The sequence below is a fragment of the Saccostrea cucullata genome, unplaced genomic scaffold (assembly GCF_032062105.1).
Source record: "Saccostrea cucullata isolate Sc308-1 unplaced genomic scaffold, CSIRO_AGI_Scuc_v1 ctg586, whole genome shotgun sequence".
In the NCBI taxonomy this organism is placed as follows: Eukaryota; Metazoa; Mollusca; class Bivalvia; order Ostreida; family Ostreidae; genus Saccostrea; species Saccostrea cuccullata.
In genome coordinates this window covers 14,415-39,062 of record NW_026931374.1, presented here as the reverse complement: position 1 = coordinate 39,062, position 24,648 = coordinate 14,415, and the positions used below count along the sequence as shown (strand labels likewise).

At 33.5% G+C, this 24,648-nt stretch overlaps 1 long non-coding RNA gene across 1 annotated transcript; it reads right to left on the bottom strand.

Moving 5' to 3' along the window:
• Positions 1 to 22,359: 22,359 nt before the first annotated feature.
• Positions 22,360 to 23,426, bottom strand: LOC134232396 (uncharacterized). The gene is made up of 3 exons (XR_009984763.1): positions 23,336 to 23,426; positions 22,609 to 22,705; positions 22,360 to 22,512 (listed from the first exon to the last, which is right to left on the bottom strand). It is a non-coding gene; the product is annotated as an uncharacterized LOC134232396 (long non-coding RNA).
• Positions 23,427 to 24,648: the final 1,222 nt, after the last annotated feature.

Here is a 24,648-nt window from a genome sequence, read left to right as displayed (position 1 = left end):
CAAAGAAAAAAATATACTTTAAACGTGACGTTCCGTTGTGACTCGGCGACACCCCCTGTGCTCTATGTTTTAGTTATCTTTTAAATAAATTCAATTAAGCATTATTTAATTTAATTTTCAATGTTCATTATTAGATTTATAATTATGTATCTTTTGGTATATTGTATTTGATAATATGATGCTAAATATAAAAGATTTGGACACTGTGATATTACTTTTGGATCAACCCTATATCTTTATATGAAGGTTATTGAGATAACAAACATTATTACAGATCAAACTCCATAAAATGATATCAATTAGGAGCAGAGCAAACAGGGACCTCCGACACAACAGCACTCCCTGCTTACCTGTCACACCCGCCTTGTTATCCATGTCAGTATGGAGTAGTAACGGAAAAAATCCGTCGTCAATACAGTGTTTAAATAATTGAAAACAATTAGTATGAAAAACGTCAGTCGACATTTGACTCAATAATAAAGTGTATGTGCTGAAAAGGTCAATTTATCGGCCACAGAACCTAGGAAATGATGGCTTTGAACGAGACTGCAGATATTCTTGTTTCATCAACGTGTTTGTCAATTATTTACCTCATTTTAGAAATAATTGGTATTAAGAGGCTGTCCACCGAAAAACCAGGCAATAGGTGGCACATGGCATGTCATGGATTTTATTTATTTTTTGCATGTAGACTTCTTTAAGCAAGTATTCACACATGACAACATCAAAAAAAAAATTTAGTGATCTTCTAGTCCTAGTTTTGGTAAATGTATAATTTTAAGTGCAAAAAGGTCAACATTAAGGTATAAAAAATACTACGTTTTTATTTTGTTTTATATGTAACAGATACTCCAAGAGCTAGATGTGTAAATCAGTATTATTTATAGAAAAGACTCTTATCTTTTATTTTATAATGAATAAGATTCCAAATTTTATTTCTTTAGAAAAAAATAATGTGGTCCAAAATTGAGTTTAGCAAGTAACTTTTTGAATTCAGTATCCGATTTTGATACGTTATGAAATCCAATACATTATCATGACAGAATTTTTTCCTCATGTTATTATGAATACAAAGTACAAACTTTTGAGTCTTTTAATAAAATTGGTGGGAACAGGTATATTGAAGGAAATAAAAGGAGTCAAATTCACCTATTATCTACGATTTTTCCCAAATTAAACCGATCCCGATCGGAATTATATAAAGAAGAAAATACTGTAATTGTATTGTTATATTTGGCTTTTTTGTTGTTATAAACTTAAAAATTTATTAAATCTAATTTTATACATGTTTTATAGGTACAATTGCCTTTAATTTGATAACTTTACAAATTTTGAATTATTTTCGATCGGGATCGGTTTTATTTTAATCGGGTGTGGTTTTTAGATGGTAAAACATCTTTGATTTCTTGATACTCGCGCGGATCGGTATTTAAGAAAGCCATTAGTGTTTGTACGTATGCATTATGCAGCAGCTGAAAGAGAAAAGCTTAGCTTCATTAAATATCTTATTTCGAAGTATTTTTTTTTTTCATTAATGTTTTCTCAGGAATTAATAAGGAGTTAATAGCCATTCTCTGTAACCACTTAAACTTCGTTGCCACGCATGGTCACCGATTTTGATGAAACTTCACCCATGCTTAGTACTTGACACCAGAAACAAATATCAAACAAAATTTCGTTGCTATGTGTCTCGGTTGCTATGGCAACAGCCGGAAAAGTTTAAAAAATCGAGATTTTCAGCCACTTTAAATCTTGACTGTGGCTTAATAAAAACTAGAAAAAGCAAACAAGTCATTCTCACAAAAACATGACACCTTGATGTCACTTATACTGTAAAGAAAATGTTTAGAATATATCTCTAAGTAAGTGGTAACTAAGGATACATTTGGAATACATTTAAAATGCTGAAATATGCTGAAAAACACCCTGTATTCACTAATGGTAGGTGTTACATGCTCAAACTCAATCAACGACTTAAGAAAAACAATGAAAATGTTTGACCATAAGTATATAAGTATAAGCTATATTATTCTATAAATAACTTTTATGGTTGCCATGGTAACACAGTGTTACCATGTAAAACCAGTAACTAAGTTTGGGTTAATGCTACTGTCTTGAGGAAAAACATGAAAACTCAAGACTGGCTAATATGCATCCTTAGGACCTTACAACACCAAAACCATAAGAAAAATTGGGTATAATTGCTACTTTGCAGTGTTACCATGGAAACAAAGTATCAGTGCTTAAAAGTGAATTATTTTTCACTGCATTAAGAATTAAATTGCCATATAACCAAGAAACAAATTAAATGACTCAGCTTGAAACATACTTATCTGTTAGAACTGAAGTTGAATATCATATATTGATAAAATTTGATGAAGAAAACAACACTGTTGCTATGGTTACCAAGAAGGTAAAATGTTCGATTTTGTGAACTTTATATCAATATTAAACCCTGTGTGCCAACTTCTTGCATCCACTTAGAGATTGGATGATAGTCAAAATTAAAAGTCAGGTAAGCTGTTAATAAATATCAATCATAAAAGTTTTGGGAATCTACATTTAAGGGTACGTGTCCAAGGACAGAAAATATTTTTCAGGTTTTTAAGCATATATTTTCTGCTTATTTCCATAGCAACGCTCTATTTAAAGAATCTAAACTGAATTTTTTCAAATGGGAAAACTAGGAGCACACCAACATCTTCAAAAATTGATCATCAGTTATGAGGAAATGTGCTTTTTTAAAAGAAAGGATCAGATTGAAACATACAGAGTGTTACTTTGAAGGCTCTCTGTGGTATAAAAACCTTGGCAACCATTGCCAACCAAAATGAAATATCATAATTTGTTCTTGGTATATGTTTCAAGGCTCTTTTTTCTATTATTTGGTCACATTTCATCCTATAATTGCTTTTTATTTTTACGTGTATGACTTTATAAAATTCAATGAATATTTTTTTTTACTTTTGAATAGTTTGTTACCATAGTAACGTATGTAATAGTTAATTTACCAAACATGTTTATCATGCATTTGAGACATCTGACCTTCAACTTTTGGAAACAGTCATTGCCGATTGTTTGCTTTGCCGCAAATGTTATCTATGGGGCTCTAAACATGTTAAAAAATGCCATTTTTCGAACTTTAAGACATGTTGCCATGGTAACTATAAAACATAGCAACCAATTTTTGCTTGATTTCAGTTTAGGGTATCAAAGACTTTTATCATAGAGAGTTTGGAGAAATTCTGAGACTATGCATGCCACAGCTCCTATATAAAAGTTCAAGTCATTACAGAAAATGGCTCTTAAATTCTATTAGTGTCGCACGTACCTACAGTGTAAATACAGAAAATATTTTTATGTGCATAGTCTCGGGTTTAACCAAGTTTTTTCAACCCGTCCTCTGTTAATCCTTTTCCCATATATATTCCTCTTTCACAAAATTTTATTGTATGCGAATAAAAAAAAAAAAGTTCTTTCATGCACATCATTGTTTAAGAGGCCACAAATCACAAGCAAAAAGCACGGGGGGGGGGGGGGGGCATCATGGCATCATTTTTTCAAAAACTGCTTCCATGAATATAAAAACATTTTAGGATTGGCCAACATAGCCACATATTTTAACTCCATATTAAACGTGAGTATGTAATTATTTCGATCCCCTAATTAAGATAAAAATAATTAAAAATAAAAAAAAAAAAAAAAAAAAAACAGTTACGTTTCACTGAACCATCTTCCGTTTTAGTGTCAAATTGAAGTGGGGAGTTCAGCAGTGATCTTCCGTAATAAATATTATTGTAGCTTAAATTATTTATCAGGGTTTTTTTTTCATATTTTTCGTACCGCTGCTTGTTTCTTTTTTTTTTTGGACTGCAAAGATAAATATATTAGAGATTTTACAAAAACATGTATCTTGAAGTAAACATCTCAACTTCGTTAAATTAATTTTGCGTAAATCTAAAATATTCACGAGTGCTTAATAATCAGGAAAAAAAATTCACATCCCAATAACATAAGAAATATTCGGTATAAACACTATAAAAATTAACCAGTTTTGCGCAAATCCTAGAATTAAAACATGTATAAGAAGATATAAAAACATTATTTAACATGTTGTATAATGCACTGTGTAGAGTAATTGAACAGAAAGGAGAAATTACTTTTTTGAAATTATTTTTTCTTTGCACTTTTACGCAAAGAATTTACAAACTTTTCTGGAAGTCTTGTAACTATTTGATTGTGACGCAGTATTAGTCAGGTATATGACGTCACTGATACATAAATGGAAACGTGGATTTAACCTGAATAATACAGCCCATTTTTATCCAAATATTATGTTTGAAGGCGTAAATGAGTTCTATTTTGAAAATAAAGTAGTTATTTTTTTTTTAAAATAATTTTCTTTAGTGTGTCGATTCTAAATATTTCTCTAGGATTCCGATAGTAAGGTGTGTTTCAGATTTACCGATTCCACGGGAGATAACTCTTGCACTGCAAAATTTCATAAAATCGTCTATTCCCCATTTTCAAAAGTGAGTTATCTCCCCTTAAAATCGGAACTCTTCTACACTCGTCTAACTTCCGCGGACTACGCAATACGATAATCCAACAAAATAGTGATCAACTTACACGCTGTATTTAAATTTTTTTAAAAGAAGGAAACGGTTTGCATTTTTTAAGATAATAAATTATTTTATAAAGGGTCTGTTAGCCCCCCTTTCTAGACAGCTATACGAATTAGCCAGGCACGTAGCATCGTCTTTAAAAATGGGGGGGGGGGGGGGGGTTAGCCAAAGAAATATTTTTTCTTACCTGGAAAAGTTGACAAGCAAAGAAATACCTTGCCCAAAGTTGAAAAAGCTAGTACTTATTTCAGTACCAGTTCCTTGGCATACAATACTACATTTCCTTTATGTAACTTTACCTTAGTATTAACTGTGTGTGTGGGGGGGGGGGTGTTGTCAACCTGTCCATCAATGAACATTTTCAATAGAAAAAGTAATATTCATTTGGGAAAAAAGTGGGGGTGGGGCTAAGCCCCTTGACACCCCCCCCCCCCCCCGTGCTTACAGGTACAGAGAACGAATATGTAAATGAATATGAACCATAGTTGTGAAAATTAAAAATTATTAGAATTATTAATTGTGAATTCAATAAAAATACGGTACATATATTTTTTCACAGATGTACATGTATGTCAGTTACACGGGGCTACACGAGTCTCTCTCTCTCTCTCTCTCTCTCTCTCTCTCTCTCTCTCTCTCTCTCTCTCTCTCTCTCTCTCTCTCTCTCTCTCTCTCTCTCTCTCTGATATTGTTTTTTTACACACTTTGCAAAAAAGAATAACTTATAAAAATAAATGCATGTACTTACACTGAAATGATTTTAAAAAAATAAATACCAAGGTAACACTTGAGAAAAGAATGTTTTCCGTTAATTAACGAGAAATACGCTAGGAAATTATTGTATCAATTTCGTGTTTCTGCTCTCAATTCTCTGATCTGAAACAAAATGTGTATTTTACTCGGGAATATACATGTACATATGCTTAGATCCTACACTAAAACTTTGATTAAATGCAGTTCAGACTTTATACGATATATGTAACACGAATTCAGGTCAATGCCATTTTAATTAGTCTTTCTTCGTTACATGAAGACATGAGATTAAATTATTCATTTAGAATTCCATTCAAAGTTTTAATACTATATAGTGAATCAATTATTTTACAAATAAAAAATTCTAGAAACACTGTTAATTCAAATGAAGTAGGTCTTTAATTGTCACAAAGTGTGTTCTTGTAAGTAAAAGTTCTTTGTTAATTACTTGCGCATGCGTGAGGAATAATGGTTGGTATTTTCTCAGTGATGTGAAAATGTGAATATTTGTGAATATTTGTGAATATTTTATTAATTTCTGAAGTCTAATCAGCGGGTAATTGTCTGTATTTGTGAACAATTAAAGACAATGAGTGAATATGAATGGTGAAAATAAACGCAGACTGTCTTCGGATGGTCAAACGCCCAAGCCGTTGTCGAAGAATACCAAAATGGCCGACCAAGATAGCATGATTGATCGAGGCACATTCGTAAACACTCCACCGCCTGCACATTCGAACACGAGTACTATGCAGCCTGCATGGGTGGATCAACTTATGATGCGAATCAACGACCTTGACACCAAAATCTCGAAAATAGACAAAGTAAGTGAAAATTTGTCCTTGTTATGTAACCGTATAGAAAACATTCAGTCTAAAGTCGGTCATCTGGAAAAATTTACCGGAAATTTGGGGAACTCGATAGGGGAAATCAAGAAAACTCAGATGGGTCTTAAAGGTGATGTTGAGGAAACGGTGAAGGAAATTAGGGAACTGAAGTCAGTGAATGAACAATTACAAAGTAAAATTACAGATTTGCAGGCAAGGAGTATGAGAGACAATTTGCTTTTTTTCGGTCTGGCCGAGTACCGTGGAAACAACGGAGAGAACTGCGCGAGTCTCATTGACCAATTTTGTGAAGCAGAATTACACCTTTATGGAATTAAGGCCAACATCGAGCGTGCCCATAGGATCGGAAGATATCTCCACAACAAAACAAGACCTATTGTTGTAAAGTTCTCCAACTTCAGGATCAGGGAAAATGTCAGGGCATCTGCATACAAGCTTAAAAATACCGACTACAGTGTGCGTGAACAATTCCCAAGGGAAATTGTAGAGAAACGGAAAGCCTTGATGCCCATTTTGCATGCAGCGTTGGGACAAAATAAAAAAGCAGAGTTGAAGTAAGATAAACTCTACATCAGCGGTAAAATGTACAAGGGAGGGACCATAGGGGAAACTGAGGGTGACAGAGATGAACACGATGAAGACGAGCCCGTGGAGTGCCAAACACAGGATACCTAGGGGATAGTGGAGAATGATTGAGTTAGTGTAAAAATAATAAGTTGGAACATAAACGGAGGGTTTTCGTCTAAATTCAACGACAAAAATTTCCGTTGTTTTATCCTTTCGTATGACATTATCCTCCTAACAGAATGTTGGATTGAAAAGGAGTACTCTGTTGAGGTGGAAGGGTTTTATAGTTTTGTTTTTCCTAGAAAATTTTCAAAATCTAAGCAAGGTGGAGGTTGTATTATTTTTATTCGTAAAAATATTAAGCAATATGTATCTGTTCTTGAAAATATGTATGACACTGTTATATGGCTTAAGCTTGATAAATGTATATTACAAAGCCCTGTAGATCTGTATATGGCCTGTGTGTATATACCACCAAGCAGTTCTAATTTCTACCAAACGTATGATTGCGATATATTCAGTGATCTCGAAAACCAAATTGTTGAATATATGAATTTTGGGAAAGTTATGTTGATTGGTGACACTAATGCAAGAACAGCAAGCGCAAATGATTTCATAATGCATGATATATTACATGATGATGTTTTGAGAGAATTGAGTGAAGTTTTATTTTATGGCGTGGATACACATATACAAAGTAGAACAAATCCTGATATGGTTGTTAATGATCTGGGTAACAAATTATTATCACTTTGTAAAAGTAGTGGGCTGAGAATTTTGAATGGGCGTCATAAGTTGGGTATGGACAAAGATTATACATTTGTTGGCCCAAGGGGCATGAGTGTTGTAGATTATGTTATAACTACCCCTGATGTATTTCCGCAAATTGATCAGTTTATTGTTGCAAATTTTAACATGTATTCAGATCATGCGCCTCTTCATCTTAGATTGAAATCAAAAAATATTATATGTAACTCAATTGTGCATAGTGAAAGTGAACATCAAGTTTCTACTCAATTCGTCTGGAATCAGAATTTGATTTCCCAAGCCAGGTCAGATTTAATTGAGAACTATGAAGATCTTGTGTCATGTTTACAAAATACCCCGTCGGAGTCCCAGTCTAGTATAGATGTATCGATCGATTTGTTTACAACACGTTTGACTGACCTTATGCGACCTTATTTTGAAGTTAACAAAAGGCCTACAAAACCGGTTCAAAATCCAGGTGGAACAAGCTCTCATTCATGTGTGAAATTACCAGACAAACCTTGGTTCAATGTAGAATTAAAAGAAAAGTATAGGATATATCGCTCAGCACTCACCCGTTTTAATAATAAGAAAAACAGAGAAAACCATTTGAATTTAACCGAGGCAAAAAGAAATTACAAGCATTCTGAAGCAAAACTTAGACGCCAGTACTTACGGAAAGAAGGCGATTTATTGGATCATCTCCGGAAAGATAACCCAAAAATATTTTATAAGCATTTTCGAAAAAGAAAACAAATCCATACATCAATTGATTTGGAAATATTCCAAAGGCATTTCAAAGATTTATCAACATCTTCTACCAATATGGATAACGAATCCCCCGTGGACACAGGAAATACCGTTTTTGAAGAATTAGATACTGAGATCACTGAAAAAGAAATATCGGATGCTATAGATTGTCTTAAACGAGAAAAATCTCATGGCCTTGATTATATTTTGAATGAATACTTTATAGAATTCAAGGATATTTTTTTACCATGTTTGCATATTATTTTTAATCGTATATTAATATCTGGTTATTTTCCAACACAATGGTCTGATGCAATTATTGTGCCAGTGCCAGTTTTTAAGAAGGGTAATCCAGACGATCCCAATAATTATCGAGGTATAAGTCTTATTAGTTGCTTTTGTAAATTGTTCACCTCAATACTGAATAGAAGGCTTATATTATGGGCATCATCTAATAGTGTTATTACAGATGCACAGTTTGGTTTTCAACCTATGTTAGGTACTACAGAAGCAATATTTGCTCTACAATGTCTTGTATCAAAAGCAATCCAAACTAAAAAACGGTTTTATTGTTGTTTTGTTGATTATAAGAAGGCTTTTGACTCCATCATTAGGGAAAAATTATATAGAAAACTGAAGTATTATGGTATACAAGGGAAACTTCTTACAATTATTCGTTCCATGTATTCTAGAATTAGAAGCTGTGTAAAATCCTCTGATCGTATATCTAATTTTTTTGAAAGTCATGTTGGTCTTTTACAAGGGGAAGTTTTATCGCCCATGCTGTTTGTATTATATGTTAATGATCTTGAGAATGAGTTCATAAAGCAGGGTAACACGCCTACTGATTTGCAGCTATTAAGCCTTTATCTTTTAATGTATGCAGATGATATGGTATTGTTTTCAGAATCAATTGATGAATTACAGAGCATGTTAAATACACTAGAAATATATACGCACGAGTGGGGTCTAGATGTAAATGTATCAAAAACTAAAGTTGTTGTTTTTAGAAATGGTGGGAAAGTCCGCGCAAATGAAAAATGGACTTATAATGGTGAAAATATAGAAATAGTGGACCAGTTTGTCTATTTAGGCATTGTGTTTAATTATAACTGTAAATTCCATAATGCCCAAAAACAATTAGCGGCACAAGGTCGCAAGGCTATGTTCGCTCTTAAATCAACAATGAAGCAGCTTTACTTAAATCATTGTACTTTGTTTTCTATCTTTGATACCTATGTGTGTAGTATCTTAAACTATGGATGTGAAGTTTGGGGATCCCACAAAGGCCAAGACATTTAAAAGGTTCATCTTGAGTTTATACGATATGTACTTGGTGTTCGTAAAACTACAAACACGTCCATGTTGTACTTTGAGACAGGCCGTCTACCCATGTACCTTATTCGTATTTATCGAATGTTTAAATTCTGGTTTAAATTATTACAGTCTGAAAATTGTATATTAAGAGCTGCTTATGATTGGTCTTATTGTAGTTGTGAAAATGATAAGCAAAATTATCAAAGTTGGGCAAAATTTATCAAGGAGCAATTACATTGTTTGGGCCTTGGGTATATGTGGAACGACCAAAGGAATCTGAATAGTCGGATCTGTCTGCCAATCATTCGTCAAAGACTTAATGATCACTTTATGCAGACCCTATATAGCAAAATGCAAATAGAATCAAAATGTTATATTTATAAACATTTAATTGACAATTTTTGCTTGCAATATTATTTTGAAAAATCAATACCAAAGGTGTACAAAAAATGTATTTCTAAAATGAGGTTGTCTTCGCATAATCTGTTTATTGAAACTGGTAGGCATAAAAAAAACAAGAGACAAAAGATTCTGTAAAATATGTACTACAGAAATTGAAGACGAATACCATTTTTTACTTGTTTGCCCAATTTACTCAACATTGCGGACAAAGTTTTTGAAAAAATATTATTGGTATAGGCCATCTATGTAAAAATTAATACAGTTGCTAAGTGTGAATAATGTAAAAGAACTCTGTAGTTTAGGGAAGTTTATCTATAAAGCCCTCGCGCTTAGAAATGATTTAATAATGTAATGGTGTGTCATTTGCTGATTTGTTACTACTATATATTATTATATGATTGATATGATTATATCTGCTTTATTACATGTCATTCTCCACATGAACTCTAAAGACTGTTAAAATGAGTTTATATGTATATATGTACATGTATTATAAGGGTTTACAAAACTGACCAGCCATTATTTCCTTTACTTCTTTTGTTTATATTGTATAAATGCTATAAGACGTATGTCTTTTGCAAATAAAGAATTGAAAATTGAATTGAATTATGACATACAATCGAGCAATTTAACGCAGTTTCTTGGTATCGGGCGCGGAAGACGAACTACTGCTGTATATGCAGCAATTTCAGAGGTAAAACTGTAGATGAACATGTCATCAGTCTCCAAAAAATTCTTAGAGATACAAAGAAAATATGGCTGCAGCAGGCTAGATTAATTCGTAAAAACTTTATAACTAAAATTTTTGTTCCGCACATTTTGTAAATAATGATGATCCGCCTGCAGAACATCCACTACCGAAAATTAGCTTATTAGTTTTTTTATTTTTTAACGTAGCTACGGATAGCGATCACGTGACATTGCATGCGAATTCTAAATTAAGATTTTTTCGGTTGGCTTATTCCGGAAATGCGCATAGTTCAATATGGCGGACTGCAAGTTGTAAACAACGTGTTCCGAGAAAAGACTAAGTACAAGAGAAACGTTTTAGGAACGCTCAGCTGTAAAGGTAGATCAAGTAAATTAGAGCGAATAAGAGAATACACATCTTAAGAAACAGAAAACTATAAAACCTTTTTATGAACTAAAATGTCTGTGTATCGCAAACGACCAACTAGCACCCCCTATTCGAAAGCAGACGACGCTGCTGGTTCGAATCTCAATCATGATATGACATGAATGAAATCGAATGAGGGACGAAGATTTGATGAGATGAGGAACTTGACAAATCAGTTTGTATGCTCTCAGTCACAGTGATATCGTTTGTATCTTTTCCAAAAAACTTTGAAAGCGATGGTGACCAGGTAGAGTACTTTATTGTATCAATACATTAGGCCTACATGTAAATGGGTCTGATAGTACTGTATTATTTATGGATATATCGACACTTTCCACGGGAAATCCCGGCCCCCGAAAGTAATACGATGGAGAGGCTTATGATCACTGTTGATATCAACTCAAAAGTAGCTCTTGGTAAGTCATATCTATAGATATTTACATGACATACTTTCATAATAATAGGCCTATTTTAATTCAGCATTAAACTTCACCCTTATGAGTATTAGTAAATTTCAGAGAATGTAATAAAGGGACTGTCATTCATTTGATGGGGGTGGGAGGGAGGGGAAATTTTTATGGGTGTCAGATTATGTATTAACAGTGAAGGACAGATAATTTATTTTTATTTCCAAGATCACTGGGGGCCTAATTTTTGTCGGATTGTACCTACGATATATTTCTATTCAAAAAATTCTACATTTTATAATCATTTAGGGTATTTCGATTCACCTTTACAGTATTTACATAAATTACATTTTGACTTACAAAAATAATTTTGGGATAAAACATGTTTGAAAAGTAAATTAATTTATCAATAATCAGGTAAATTTTGTGTATATTATAATTATTTTTGTTGCTCTGAGTGAGTGTTTCAGTTTGGTAAAATTTACAGTAGCCCTGCAGGGCAAGTTTAAACGCATGTTAAGTAGTCCAAACTCAATATTCAGTTGTCGCGGGCCAGCGGACTACCCTTAGTGTCGAACCCTGGACAGATTATTTTTGTTTTTCTTCACTGGTAAAAACTGTGTCAGCGTGGTAAACATTGAAACTGTTTACATTTTGTTTGCTGGTCTGATGAAATTGACAAATCTTTATAAATATTACAGCTGCTGTATAGTTAGAATATTGGCCAGGCAGTGGGGCATTTTAATTTAATTATTATTATTATTATTATTATTATTATACAAAATTTATAGAGCGCCTTATATAATAAACACAATTACTCTAAAGCGCTGTACAACATAGTAAAAATACATTCATAAAAACAACATCAGGAATAAAAAATTTGTTGAATAGCATAAGAAAATAAAATTCAGTATTGATAACCATTTTAAAAATTAAAAATATTTTTTCAAAATGATGATTAAACGATATCAAAACACGAAAAGATAAAACTGCATACAATAGAGCATAAGAAATTTCAGAAGATTAAAAATAACCAAAAATTTAAAGTCAGAAATCTTTAAACATAAATAAATAAATAAATAAAAAACAGTCTATATTTGACACTTAGAAATAAAAATTTAATCGTATGCTTCCCTAAAAAGATGAGTTTTCAGATGTTTTTTAAAACTGTTCAAAGTTGGGCATAAAACCAGATGTGGAGGTAAAGAGTTCCAGAGGGATGCAGCGGCCACGTCAAAACGTCTATTCCCATAGGTTGATGTTCGACAGTGTGGTCTTTGCAGTGACAGCTTGTTTGCCGATCTAAGGGAACGACCAGGTTGATATACGTTGATAAGCTCTGCAATGTATTTTGGTGCTATGTTGTTGATTGCTTTGTAAGTATAAATAAGAATTTTGTACTGGATGCGTTTATCAATTGGAAGCCAATGAAGGGAAACAAGGATCGGAGTAATGTGCTCCCTCTTCCTGGACCGAGTAATAATGCGTGCTGCTGTGTTCTGTATTCTTTGTAATTTGGTTATTTCGGTTGTATTTATGCCATAGAGGAGAGCGTTGGCATAGTCGAGCCTAGATGTCACAAGAGAACAGACCAGGGTCTTGCAGGCATCCTCTGTAATCAATGGACGTATTCTCCCAATGTTCCTAAGCTGGTAATAGCATGCACGAGACACTGAGGAAATTTGCATTTGCATGCTAAGAGACTTATCAAACCACACCCCGAGGTTCTTTACACTGGTCGCCTCTCTCACGATGGTGTTGCTAAAGTTCAGATGGTAGGATGGAGACTCCTTGAGTTGTTGTTTCGGAGTAAAAACTATAAATTCTGTTTTGTCCTGGTTTAGTTTTAGCATGTTGGAACACATCCACTGCTTGATTTCTTCCAGGCATGTTTCGAGTCTCAAAGCGGTATTATTCCAGTTGTTCCTGGGTTTAAAGATTAGATAAGCTTGGGTATCATCAGCATAACAATGATGGTGTATGTTGTTTTTGGAACATATATTACCAATAGGTCTGGAAAAAATGGAATATAACCTTGGACCCAACACAGATCCTTGTGGTACACCACATCTAAGATGGTAGTCCCTGGAAAACGAAGATCCAATAGCAATTTTATGTGTCCTTCCTGATAGGTACGACTTGATCCATGCGAGGGCAGAGCCAGATATGCCAAAACCAATTTCTAGTCGATTTATCAGAATGGAGTGGTCGATGACATCAAAAGCTGCGGATAGATCTAACATAATTAATGCCACACATGAACCAGAATCTAGAGCTGCAACAATATCGTGATGGACTCTAAGTAAAGCTGTTTCAGTAGAGTGACATGGGCGATATGCTGATTGTACATTGTCATGAAGGTAATTTGCCTCTAGGTGATGATCAAGACGTTTAGCAACAACTTTTTCGAGAATTTTGGAGAGGAAGGAAAGGTTTGAGACAGGTCTGTAGTTGCGGTACTCCTCTGGATCTAAGCCGGTTTTCTTGATGAGAGGACGAACAACAGCCTGCTTAAAGGATGATGGAACAACAGTCTGATTTAGGGAATGATTTATAATGTCCGTTACCATAGCAAGGCAACTATCAAGGCAAGATTTCAGCAAGAATGATGGCATGGGATCAAGTTCACAGGACTTAGGAGATGCTGACAAGATTATGGCACGGATCTCGTCTTGAGATGCAGGTTCAAAGGTATGCAGGTGAACACCAGTAAACTCATTATCATCCTGTAGTGGATCAATGCCCATCTTACTACCATTACACAGTTCATTTCTTATTTTCTCAATCTTAGCCTGGAAGAATTCTCCGAAGGAGTTGGCCAGCATTTCTTCACATTGATGTGCCGGTAATACAACATCGGACTTGGCTCCCATAAGTCTGTTTGTAAGGCGATACAGTTGTTTCTGATCCTTGCCCATCTCCACAATTTTGCTTGAATAGTAACTCCTCTTACAGTGAATAGCCAGTTTAGATACCTGGGTACAATGACTGCGGTAGATTTCCCTGTGGACAGTCAAATCAGTTCTACGCATTTGTCTCTCTGCCTTTCTCCTCTCCCTCTTAGCAGCTCTTAGCTCACTGGTGTACCATGGACAGTCAGGACGAATGGTAATCACTTTTGATTGTACAGGTGCAAGAGAATCTAGAATGTTTTGAAGTGTTGTATTATATAGATTCACAGACTTTTCCACCGAATTTTCGCCTTTCTGTAATTCGAAAGAAGAGCGGATTGAATCGCTTAGGTCACTGATTACAATATCCCTGAATTTTCTAAATTGAATAGACTTACGCTCCCTTGCCGGCTTGGATAGTGTGAGTTTTGAGCAGATGGCTAGATGGTCACCAGCAGGGTGACCATTCTTGTCGTATAGCCCTGGGTCTGTTACACACGGTTCACCATATAGGACAGAGCTGCTATCCCTCAATATCACTACATCCAGAATATGGCCTCCAGAATGTGTCGATTCCTTCACGTGCTGAACCAATCCATGATCATCTAAGATCCTTAGAAATTTGACACCCTCAGGATCCTGCAAATTATCCAAATGGAAATTGAGGTCACCAGTAATAATTAATTCCCTGTGATCAACCACCACACTGTCCAGAAAGTGGGACCATTCATCGAAAAAGACTGAATTTCTAAGCTGGTTCTTCTTAGATGGAGGAGGTCGGTATATGATACATAGGCGAGTGAAGTTAATGACGCATTCCAGGTATTCAAAGTGTGTGAATGTATCTTCTCTACTCACAGCTTTAACATCCATGGTGCTCTTGTAAACGAGGGCTACTCCGCCACCTCGACCATTATTCCTCGCTTTGTGAATAAATTTGTACCCATCCGGCAAGAGTTCTGATATGACGCACTGATCAGAGTCCCCGAGCCAGGTTTCTGTTAATGCAAGTAGGTCAATATCATTTGATATTATAAGATCACAGATGGAATCGGTCTTATTTCTCACTGATCTACAGTTTAGAGTATAAAGAACCACAGGTTTTGCACAGGGGGCAATAGGTCTTTGACTTTTTGATGTTATTTTGATAAGGTTGGCTGGTATATATTGTCTCCCAGAAATACTATCAGAATTTCCATGCACAGTAACACGTCTTACAATTTGTCTCTGTTTTCTGGCTCCACTGCGTTTACCTCTCGTGGTACCCAAATAGAGGCCCAGATCTTGTAGTGTACACTTTGTGTCCAGAGATACCCTACCTTTGTGACACATGTTGAAAAGTTCACTCCTGGAGTACACTGTCTTATTCTTTCTACCTGACTGAACACACATTGGCCACGATACTAAAAATAGCACAGGTATTTAGTCCTATTGTCAAAAATAAAATGACATTATCCTAAAAAATATGCACAACACACAAAAAATCACATCCACTAGTGTTTGGATAGGTTCTCCACATCAAATTCCGGCACAATAAATCCAAAAATAAGCAATTTAAATCCCCAAAAGCACAAATAAACAGGAGTGGAAAAACAGTGCTGGCAGCCAGTGAGGCGCTCAAAGGGTAAAATCAATGTTAGATTTACTGGTTAAAAAGTGATTTGCCAATCAACTAATATAATTAAATTTTGGTTTTGCTGGTATACATGTATATTTATTTGATCTATTTTTTTCAGCCATCAAGATGGTACTTTATGGTATAGGACCACCAACCCATAACAGACCAGGGGATCTTGATGTCAGCATAATAGTGATTATGGTTAAGTCACTTAAATTTTGCTATTCCAAATTTAATAAGTGTAGAAAATTGGGAATTTGCATGTATGAGGTGTAAATTTTTGCAAGTTATATATACATGTATGTAATATGTAATGGTTTGGGCCATGGATATATATTGTCCAGGGTAGCTCAGTCTGTATAGCTCATGACTAGAGATGCAGGGGTCTCAGGTTTGATTCCCGGTCCATCCATTCATTTTCTCTTTTCCTGTTACATATACATGTTTTTTCACCGAAATTTTTTATATAAGATATAGACATTGTGAGAAATATATTTTGATATTGACTGCAGATAATATTGTATTTGTTAAATTTTATAAATTACAGATAGATTCATCAGTACAGAGTACAAGGTATATGAATATGAAGTTTAGACCATTCATGCTGATGATGATTCAACTACTGCAGCTCGACGGAAGAATGATTTTCCACCCCTTCCAACAAAGAGCTGGACAAGAATCGCTTGTTGAAAATAAACTAACATAGTCAATAAAATACTTTACTTTGTCAGCTTTATATTACCGGGTACATGTATCTCTTGATTGAGTATTACATTTAAAGTGGAAACTAATCACTCCACATATAGATTTTTTTTCCATTTTTCATATTTAATCTACCCTGTTTTATGTCTGGTGTGGTAATAGATCACTCCACATGCAGCCTTTCATGTTAAATGTACTATTTTATGTTTTGTATATGTCAGTTGCAGTATTACACTGCTGTAGAGTGTAAATTATTCTTTTTTAAAAAAAAATGTATGCATAATTTAATGTAAACTTGAGATGTCGGGTTCAGTAATAGGCCAATCAACAGATATTCCTTATTATGCATAATCTACACTGTGAGTGTTTTTCAGGCTTTTTAATAAGCTACTCCAAATATTCATGTAGAATCTTTTTTTTTCTAACTTTTTATATAAAATGTCCTACATCAAGTGTTTTGTCCCAGTGCAGCATTGTAATTTGATTTTAATTTTTAGGTATAGTTTATGTAATTTTATGTCTCAGGTCAATGACGGTTTTAGACTAAGCCCATTTCATGTTCTTTTTTCTCTATTTAGCGTCCAACCTTCAATCAAAAACCTACCTACATGTACCTATTTGTAAATAAAAATATAGCATAAAAAATAAAACACAGACTGTACGTGTATCATGTCTATAGTTATAATAATAGGTAAATCTGAGGATTTTTTTCATCAATCTTTTTTGGCAGAAATATCTATTCTTCAGCAAAATCAAAATAATAAATATAAATGCCTGAAGTACACTACCTATGACATATTTATTGTAATTTTTTGAGAAATTAGCAGAACTCAAAGATATCAACAAAAATAATCAAGTGTAGGGGTTCTGATTTTGTTTGATTGTCTGATACATGTAGGTGTCAAAAACCAAGGTGTGATTGGATGCCAAACAGAAAAAAAGACTTAGAATAGCCTATTAAATGTTATTATCCTACCTGCTCATGGAATAAAATGACTTTTGATCAATTTGAAAGAGTACTGATCATATTTTTTCAATGATATTCTTATTATTCTATGGAATAGAAATTTGTGAATTTTGCAGTGCTATGTCAGATGGATACTTTATTCTGTATGACCAAAATGTATTTTTCGACAAATTAAGTAGAATACATTTGATATGTTAATAATTAGGGGGATTATTGACATTGCAATGAAAAAATATCAGATGCATAAAAGGAGGGGGTGTATTAGACCATTCTGTAACTTAATACATGTAGTAAAATGCCTCTTAATGCAGTCGAGATTTCTGAGTGAGAAATAGTATTGGACATTTTTGTCATACAATATATTTTTTAGAAATCTATAAGAAAACATAGAATTTGTTTGCATGAAAGTAATCAAAAGGGATCATGTTGCAGAATATTTAAATGTGTTTTTTTTAATTACATTTTTGTTCATGTATCTATTGTTGAAATATAAATTCATATTTTAATTTTGATAAGGAACTTTCTATGGATAATTTCAATATTGGTTTAATTACATGTTTTATTGCGAGAGGAGGGGGGGGGGTAACTCTTCCAAGTTACTACTCTATATGTACTGTTATTTCATAAAAATATTTTCTTTAGTCATTTATTAGCAATTGATTTTTACTTCTAATTTATTTCTTCAGTTGTTTTTTCCTAATTTGCTATGCATTTTTTTGAATAGCCACTTTAATCGTTATTCTTACCTTTAGGATGGGAACCCAAGAAAGGGGGAGGGGGAGTTGTGGACCATCTGGTACCTTTATTAGCCCTCAATGTGACCAAGATTTTTTGAGTGAAGAATAGCATTATACAGATCTTTCATATAATGATAAAAAATAAAAATTCTATTGGACAGATTTTTTTTAGAATTTAAAAAGTGTCAAATTTGTGTGCATGAAAATGGCCAAATTGTTCGAATTTCAAATGTTCTACATGGATTATTCTCTTAATTTATATATGTTCAGACAATCCATTGTTTAAATAAGTTAATAGTATCAATATTGTTTAAAAAGAATTTTTAATATTGAATGCATATTGCCTAATAAATTTTTTATGGGTAATATTATCTTGTATTATGATTTTTGGAGTGACTGGAAAGGGGAGGTAACTCATTACCCCCTGGTTCCGTAATTAACCCACAATGCCACGTTCATATTTCGACTAAATGTTCATTACACATCCCTTTACATCTTGTGAAAATTTCAACAAAATCTATTGACAGGTTTTTTTGGGGTCAGTTGTCCTTAGCTACCTTAAATAGGCCTATTCGAATATATATCAGCATTTTATCAGTAATTTGTTTCTTTTTTTTTTTTTTGTAAGGGGGGGGGGGATCACACAGCACCTTATTATAGTACTACACAGATTAATACAAATCCAGAAAGAGACTATGAGTGGGCAATTAAAAAGAAATACGAATCAGTTAAGATTTCTTTTTATTCACAAACACAATAACATTTTTACATATGACAGAGGCATTACACCATGAACATGTTTACATCAAGAACGTCCGCGGAAGTGACTTTATTTTTAGCGCATGCGTATTAAACACAGTAAAAGAGTTTCCTTCAGGGGAAATAACTCACCTTTTGAAAATGGGGAATATATTTTGCCAAAAAACTAATTCAAAAGTGTTTTTCCCACCGATTTTATTTTTGAAACAGAAAGATGAAATATTTCTATATTTAGTTCAGCGTGAATTTTAGTCCTGTTAAAAATGCATTGGAAGTTACAGTTCTTTGTTTCTGACCTAAATTCAATGGTTTATATAGGAGAACTCAGTAACACGAAAGAAACGGATATTTTACTAAATAAGTAATTTTCAAACAAATCTTCGATTACATTATTCCATTTGGACTACATTGATATTGTTTTAAATAAAATATCAAATATTCCTCACATTCGATGTGCCGCCTATCAATACAATACTGCCTGGTTTTCCGGTGGACTGCCTCTTAAGAGCATGCTCTCCCGTATCGAATCAATTGAGATACATAAACTCCGTATGCAGGAGATGAAGTTATACTGCAGCATTTGAAGAATATAATAAACAAGATTGTTGATGTTACTTTAGACTTCATACATATCAGATATTATAAAGTGAAGGCACCCATACTTTATCCACATGAAAGAAACAACGCCCAAAAGACAGAAGACTTGGTTTTTGATGGTTCCCATGCTCATTCTGCAAAAAGATATCATTATCCATGCATACTATCGTTGAGATTAAGGCAGTTTCTGACAAATGGACTGTTTTTGTTGGAAAAAATATCCTGCATGGTAAGAAATATAAGAGTCTGAAAAAATTTAAAGCTTCTCTGACAGAACATGTCACGTGACCGCCAATATCACGTGATAGGCATATGGGCAGAATGATTGCAGTTGCGCATTAAAATGGAAGAGGACTGCGTTGAAACATTTTCAGCCCTGAAAACTTTTACCATTTCTTTTTTTGAAAGTTATTCAATTAGTTTGCGAACTTTTTGATTATCCCTCCTATAGCATACTTTTTCTTCAAGGATATTAGCAACAATTACTGAAAGAGATGTGCAATCATCTTAATATAGGACTGTTGTAGAGTTTAACCAGATCAAGTGACTTTACATTATTAATATATGATAGATATCATGTATGATGCAATTTATAAAAATCCTCGCGCACAAAGCAGCGCGACAATAGAGTAAATTTAATTAAATTAAATTAATTAAATTGTCAATCATCATACACAAGTAAAAGAAAATGCATTATTTATCAAGGAAGAATATTCATTGGGAATACTTCAGAATAATTGAGTAAAATTTTAAAAATTCACATTTTTACGTTATTGTTTTCAACAACGTCAACGCTGATCGTCATCCACGTAGCATGTGGTAAGACTGTTTAATTTAGAGTCTTGGAGTATGGAGTTGATTCGTAATTTGCAGGTTTGAATCCTCCTACAGAAAGGCTAGGTGTAAGGCTAATTTTACAACCCGCCTTCAACAACTAGTGTCGTTTCAATATGAGTGAAAACGTTAAACAAAGAAATCAAATCTGATAGACCTCAATTTCCTTTTATAACTTATGAATATTTGATAATGCTCTATTTTTGGTGCAAAAGTAATGACATTTAATTTTCCTCATGATATAAACAAATAAATAGAGACAATGAGAATAAAGCATGCATTAAAAATTCTATTACAAATGCATTTTAAACACGTAAAATTTCATTTAAAAAGGCCAGGCAAGGTGTACATTAGTCATGAAAGTGAAAGAACATATAGGCTAATATACAGACCGTATAATTAGGTGAACTACATACAAAACGTCATATCTAATGTGCACAAAAATGTAAACAAGCCAAACATTGCAATTGAATTCTAGTTTTACTTAAACAAAACCGTCTTGCCATATTATGTATTTTTTTTACGAGTTACGATTTACATGTAATAAGAATGACACTTTACGTTTTATTCAAAAGATTTTTCACGTATGAAATAGAAAGTATAGACGCAGTTAATGTCATTCCACATTCCGATTTCTATGGGGCGCCGTTTTGGTATTTACTGCCAAAAAGTGATATCACCTATTCGAATAGGTGATATCACTTATTCGAATAGGTGATATCACCTATTCAAATAGGTGATATCACCTATTCATTTTCAATAGGTGATATCACATATTCGAAAAGGTAATATCACTTATTCGTATAGGTGATATCACCTATTCGAATAGGTGATATCACCTATTGGAAATGAATAGGTGATATCACCTATTCGAATAGGTGATATCACCTATTCGTGCTGAATAGGTGATATCACCTATTCGCATAAGTGATATCACCTATTCGAATAAGTGATATCACCTTTTCGAATAGGTGATATCACCTAATTTGAATTGGTGACATCACCAATTCAAGTAGGTGATATCACCTATTTGAATTTCTTACAACATTAAATAATGAATGTTCCCTATAATATGTAGATTACCACTGGAATCAAGAAAATTCGGACTTCCCAGTTTTTATGCTTTTTTCCGAGTTTTTCCATTTTTTTCTAAAGTTTACTTGATAGATAAGTGTAATAAATAAATTTGTAAGCAAAACAAACCACAATTTCTATAAGGGTTGATAAAAATTATATGCAAAGTCTCTTAGAATGATGAGTTATAAAACGAAAGTGAAAGTAAATAAGATTTAGGCACTTAGGGAGCTGTTGTTATTTCATAAATAATTTGAATAGGTGATATCACCTATTCGTGCTGAATAGGTGATATCACCTATTCGAATAGGTGATATCACCTATTCAATTTGAATAGGTGATATCACTCATTCGAATAGGTGATATCACCTATTCAATTTGAATAGGTGATATCACTCATTCGAATAGGTGATATCACCTATTCAAATAAGTGATATCACCTATTCAAATCAAATAGGTGATATCACCTATTCGAATAAATGATATAACTTATTCGAATAGGTGATATCACCTATTCAAAATCTGAATAGGTGATATCACCTATTCGAATAGGTGATATCACCAATTGAATAGGTGATATCACCTATTCGAATAGGTGATATCACTTTTTGACAGTAAATACCAAAACGGCTCCCCATAGATTTCCCCTTGTGTCTTGGAGATTTCAACGCAGTCTTCATTGCCTCTTATGTCATTTTGTTCCTCACTGTTCCAGTCCGTGAACATCAAAGAACTTCCAGTGGAGGCCCAGACAAATGTTCCCTCTATTATTTTATCTGTTCCACCGATCCAAAAACTGTCTTTAAGGTAAATGAAGTAGAATGCTACATTAAATATTTCAAAAATAAGATAAGATAAAATGAAATAAGATCTTACTTTTAAATACATGTTCATACCATAGTCACTATATCTGCTGATTCTTTGTTTCAGAAAATCGTTTTCTTCCTTTGTCTCTATCTCGACTAGTTTTGCACCACACCGTAGACACTCCATCTACAATTTTCGTGTAAGAATGACAAAAAAAATGACAAAAGTTTGATTTTAAATCCACAAGCAATTAAAATCTATGATGAGGATATGAAACCCGGACCCCCGCACCTCTTTCATGATGGTTTCAGGTTTGCATAAGAGGTAAGCCTTCTTTGACGAGCGGTAAAGGGTTCTTCGGATGAGACCTTAATAACCGAGGCCCCGTGTCAGCAGCAGCCGTTGGCACAATAAAGATCCTTCACTGCTCAATGGCCCTGACTGCCAAGTAAAGGTTAAAATTTTAAGCCCTTCACCGGCACACGGTGACGTCTCCATATGAGTGAAAAAATCTCGAGAGGGACGTTAAACAATATACAATCTATCAACCAATCAACTGACCGGTAACACCCATCGTGAACCCTGTATTTTGATAAGATTTGCGATTTATTCCATGGAAAAGTTAGCATTAACCATGTTAACATTATATAATTTTAATTAAGTAAAACTATTAAAATAGGACGATAAAATTGAATGTATCTCTTACAGAGAAGCCATAAAGATTATAAAATTAGGGAAATACTGAAAACAGTTTTCAAATATTTTGACATTTATTTAGCTAGCAATAATTTTAAGTTATTACGAGAAGATGCTTACAGCTGCTTTGTCCCACGAATGCGCATGTGCACTGATATTGTAACACGAAGATCCAAATGATATCCAATTTGATGGACACGACTTTATAGACATATCTAAATGTAAGAAAAAAAGAAAAAAAAAATATGCCAAATTAATATACTCGTTGCGTTATTTTTGACTAAGAATCCACTCTGCGTCAGCTATTGATTTTAAAATAAATGTTCACCTAAAAAAATATTAGTTTTGAATTTTAATGTTGCAGTTTGCAGTTGAGTACGGATTATGACTAGAAGACAAAATATGTTTTTGTGAAGATATTTATACTTGAGAAAGGTATATATATGGGGATGATCGAAAGATTCGCAGCACAAATAAATCTTATTTATATTGTTTTAATGAAATTTAAGTAAGGATAATATCCCATGTACAAAATTCATTTTGTGAATATGTAAGGTTTTATTCTATTTTATTTAAAGGAAATTTTGTTAATGAGTTTTTAAATCAACATATTGTATCATTAAACACCTACCGTCTAGATTTTCTCAAAATAATCCTCTCTATACACTTCACACAACACAAGTATGTCGTAATATTTACTCATTGAGATAATTCTTTTTTACTTTATTGTATGGTGCCAAAAATTAAAGTACTCTAATAGATTAATTTTAGGTGTCAATGTTTTATCATTTTTACTGCATAATCTATTTTTCTATTGACAAACACACACATAGACACAACTACATTTTAAGCGGTTAGCTATAACGTATTTTCTAATCGCTTTATAGAGAAACACCGAGATCTAACAAACAAACAAAACCAAAAAAAGTCTATGGTATTCACGGTTGGATTGTTCAATTCTTTAGTTTTATTGGGATTTCGATAGATAAAATCCCCACCAGATACCTCAAATGTACGTTTTGTCGTGGTCGCTACCGACATTTAAACGACTAAAGGGGTTCGAGAAGGGAAATGAAAGAAAAATTTTAAAAATGTCATTCTGTGGCATGAAATTAAAAAAAAATAGTATGTGCTGATCTAGTAGGGGTCGAAAGAGCGGGGGGCGTACTTTACGAAGGGTGGTCGGGAGAGTTAGGAGTTATGGTCTAAAATTAAATTGCCTAAACTTTAAAGAAATTCTTGTTCAAAATACTATATGCTGCGGAAAATAAAATCAATACGGCTTTAATACACATGTATTATAGCCATATCATAAATCCAGGGGGATGCCCGTTCGTAATTTGTCGGTTGATTAAGCTTCTTTTTACAAACATGTATCTTAAATTTTTTTTCTGATTTTTCATATGAAATACATTGTAAATATGTACTAGACG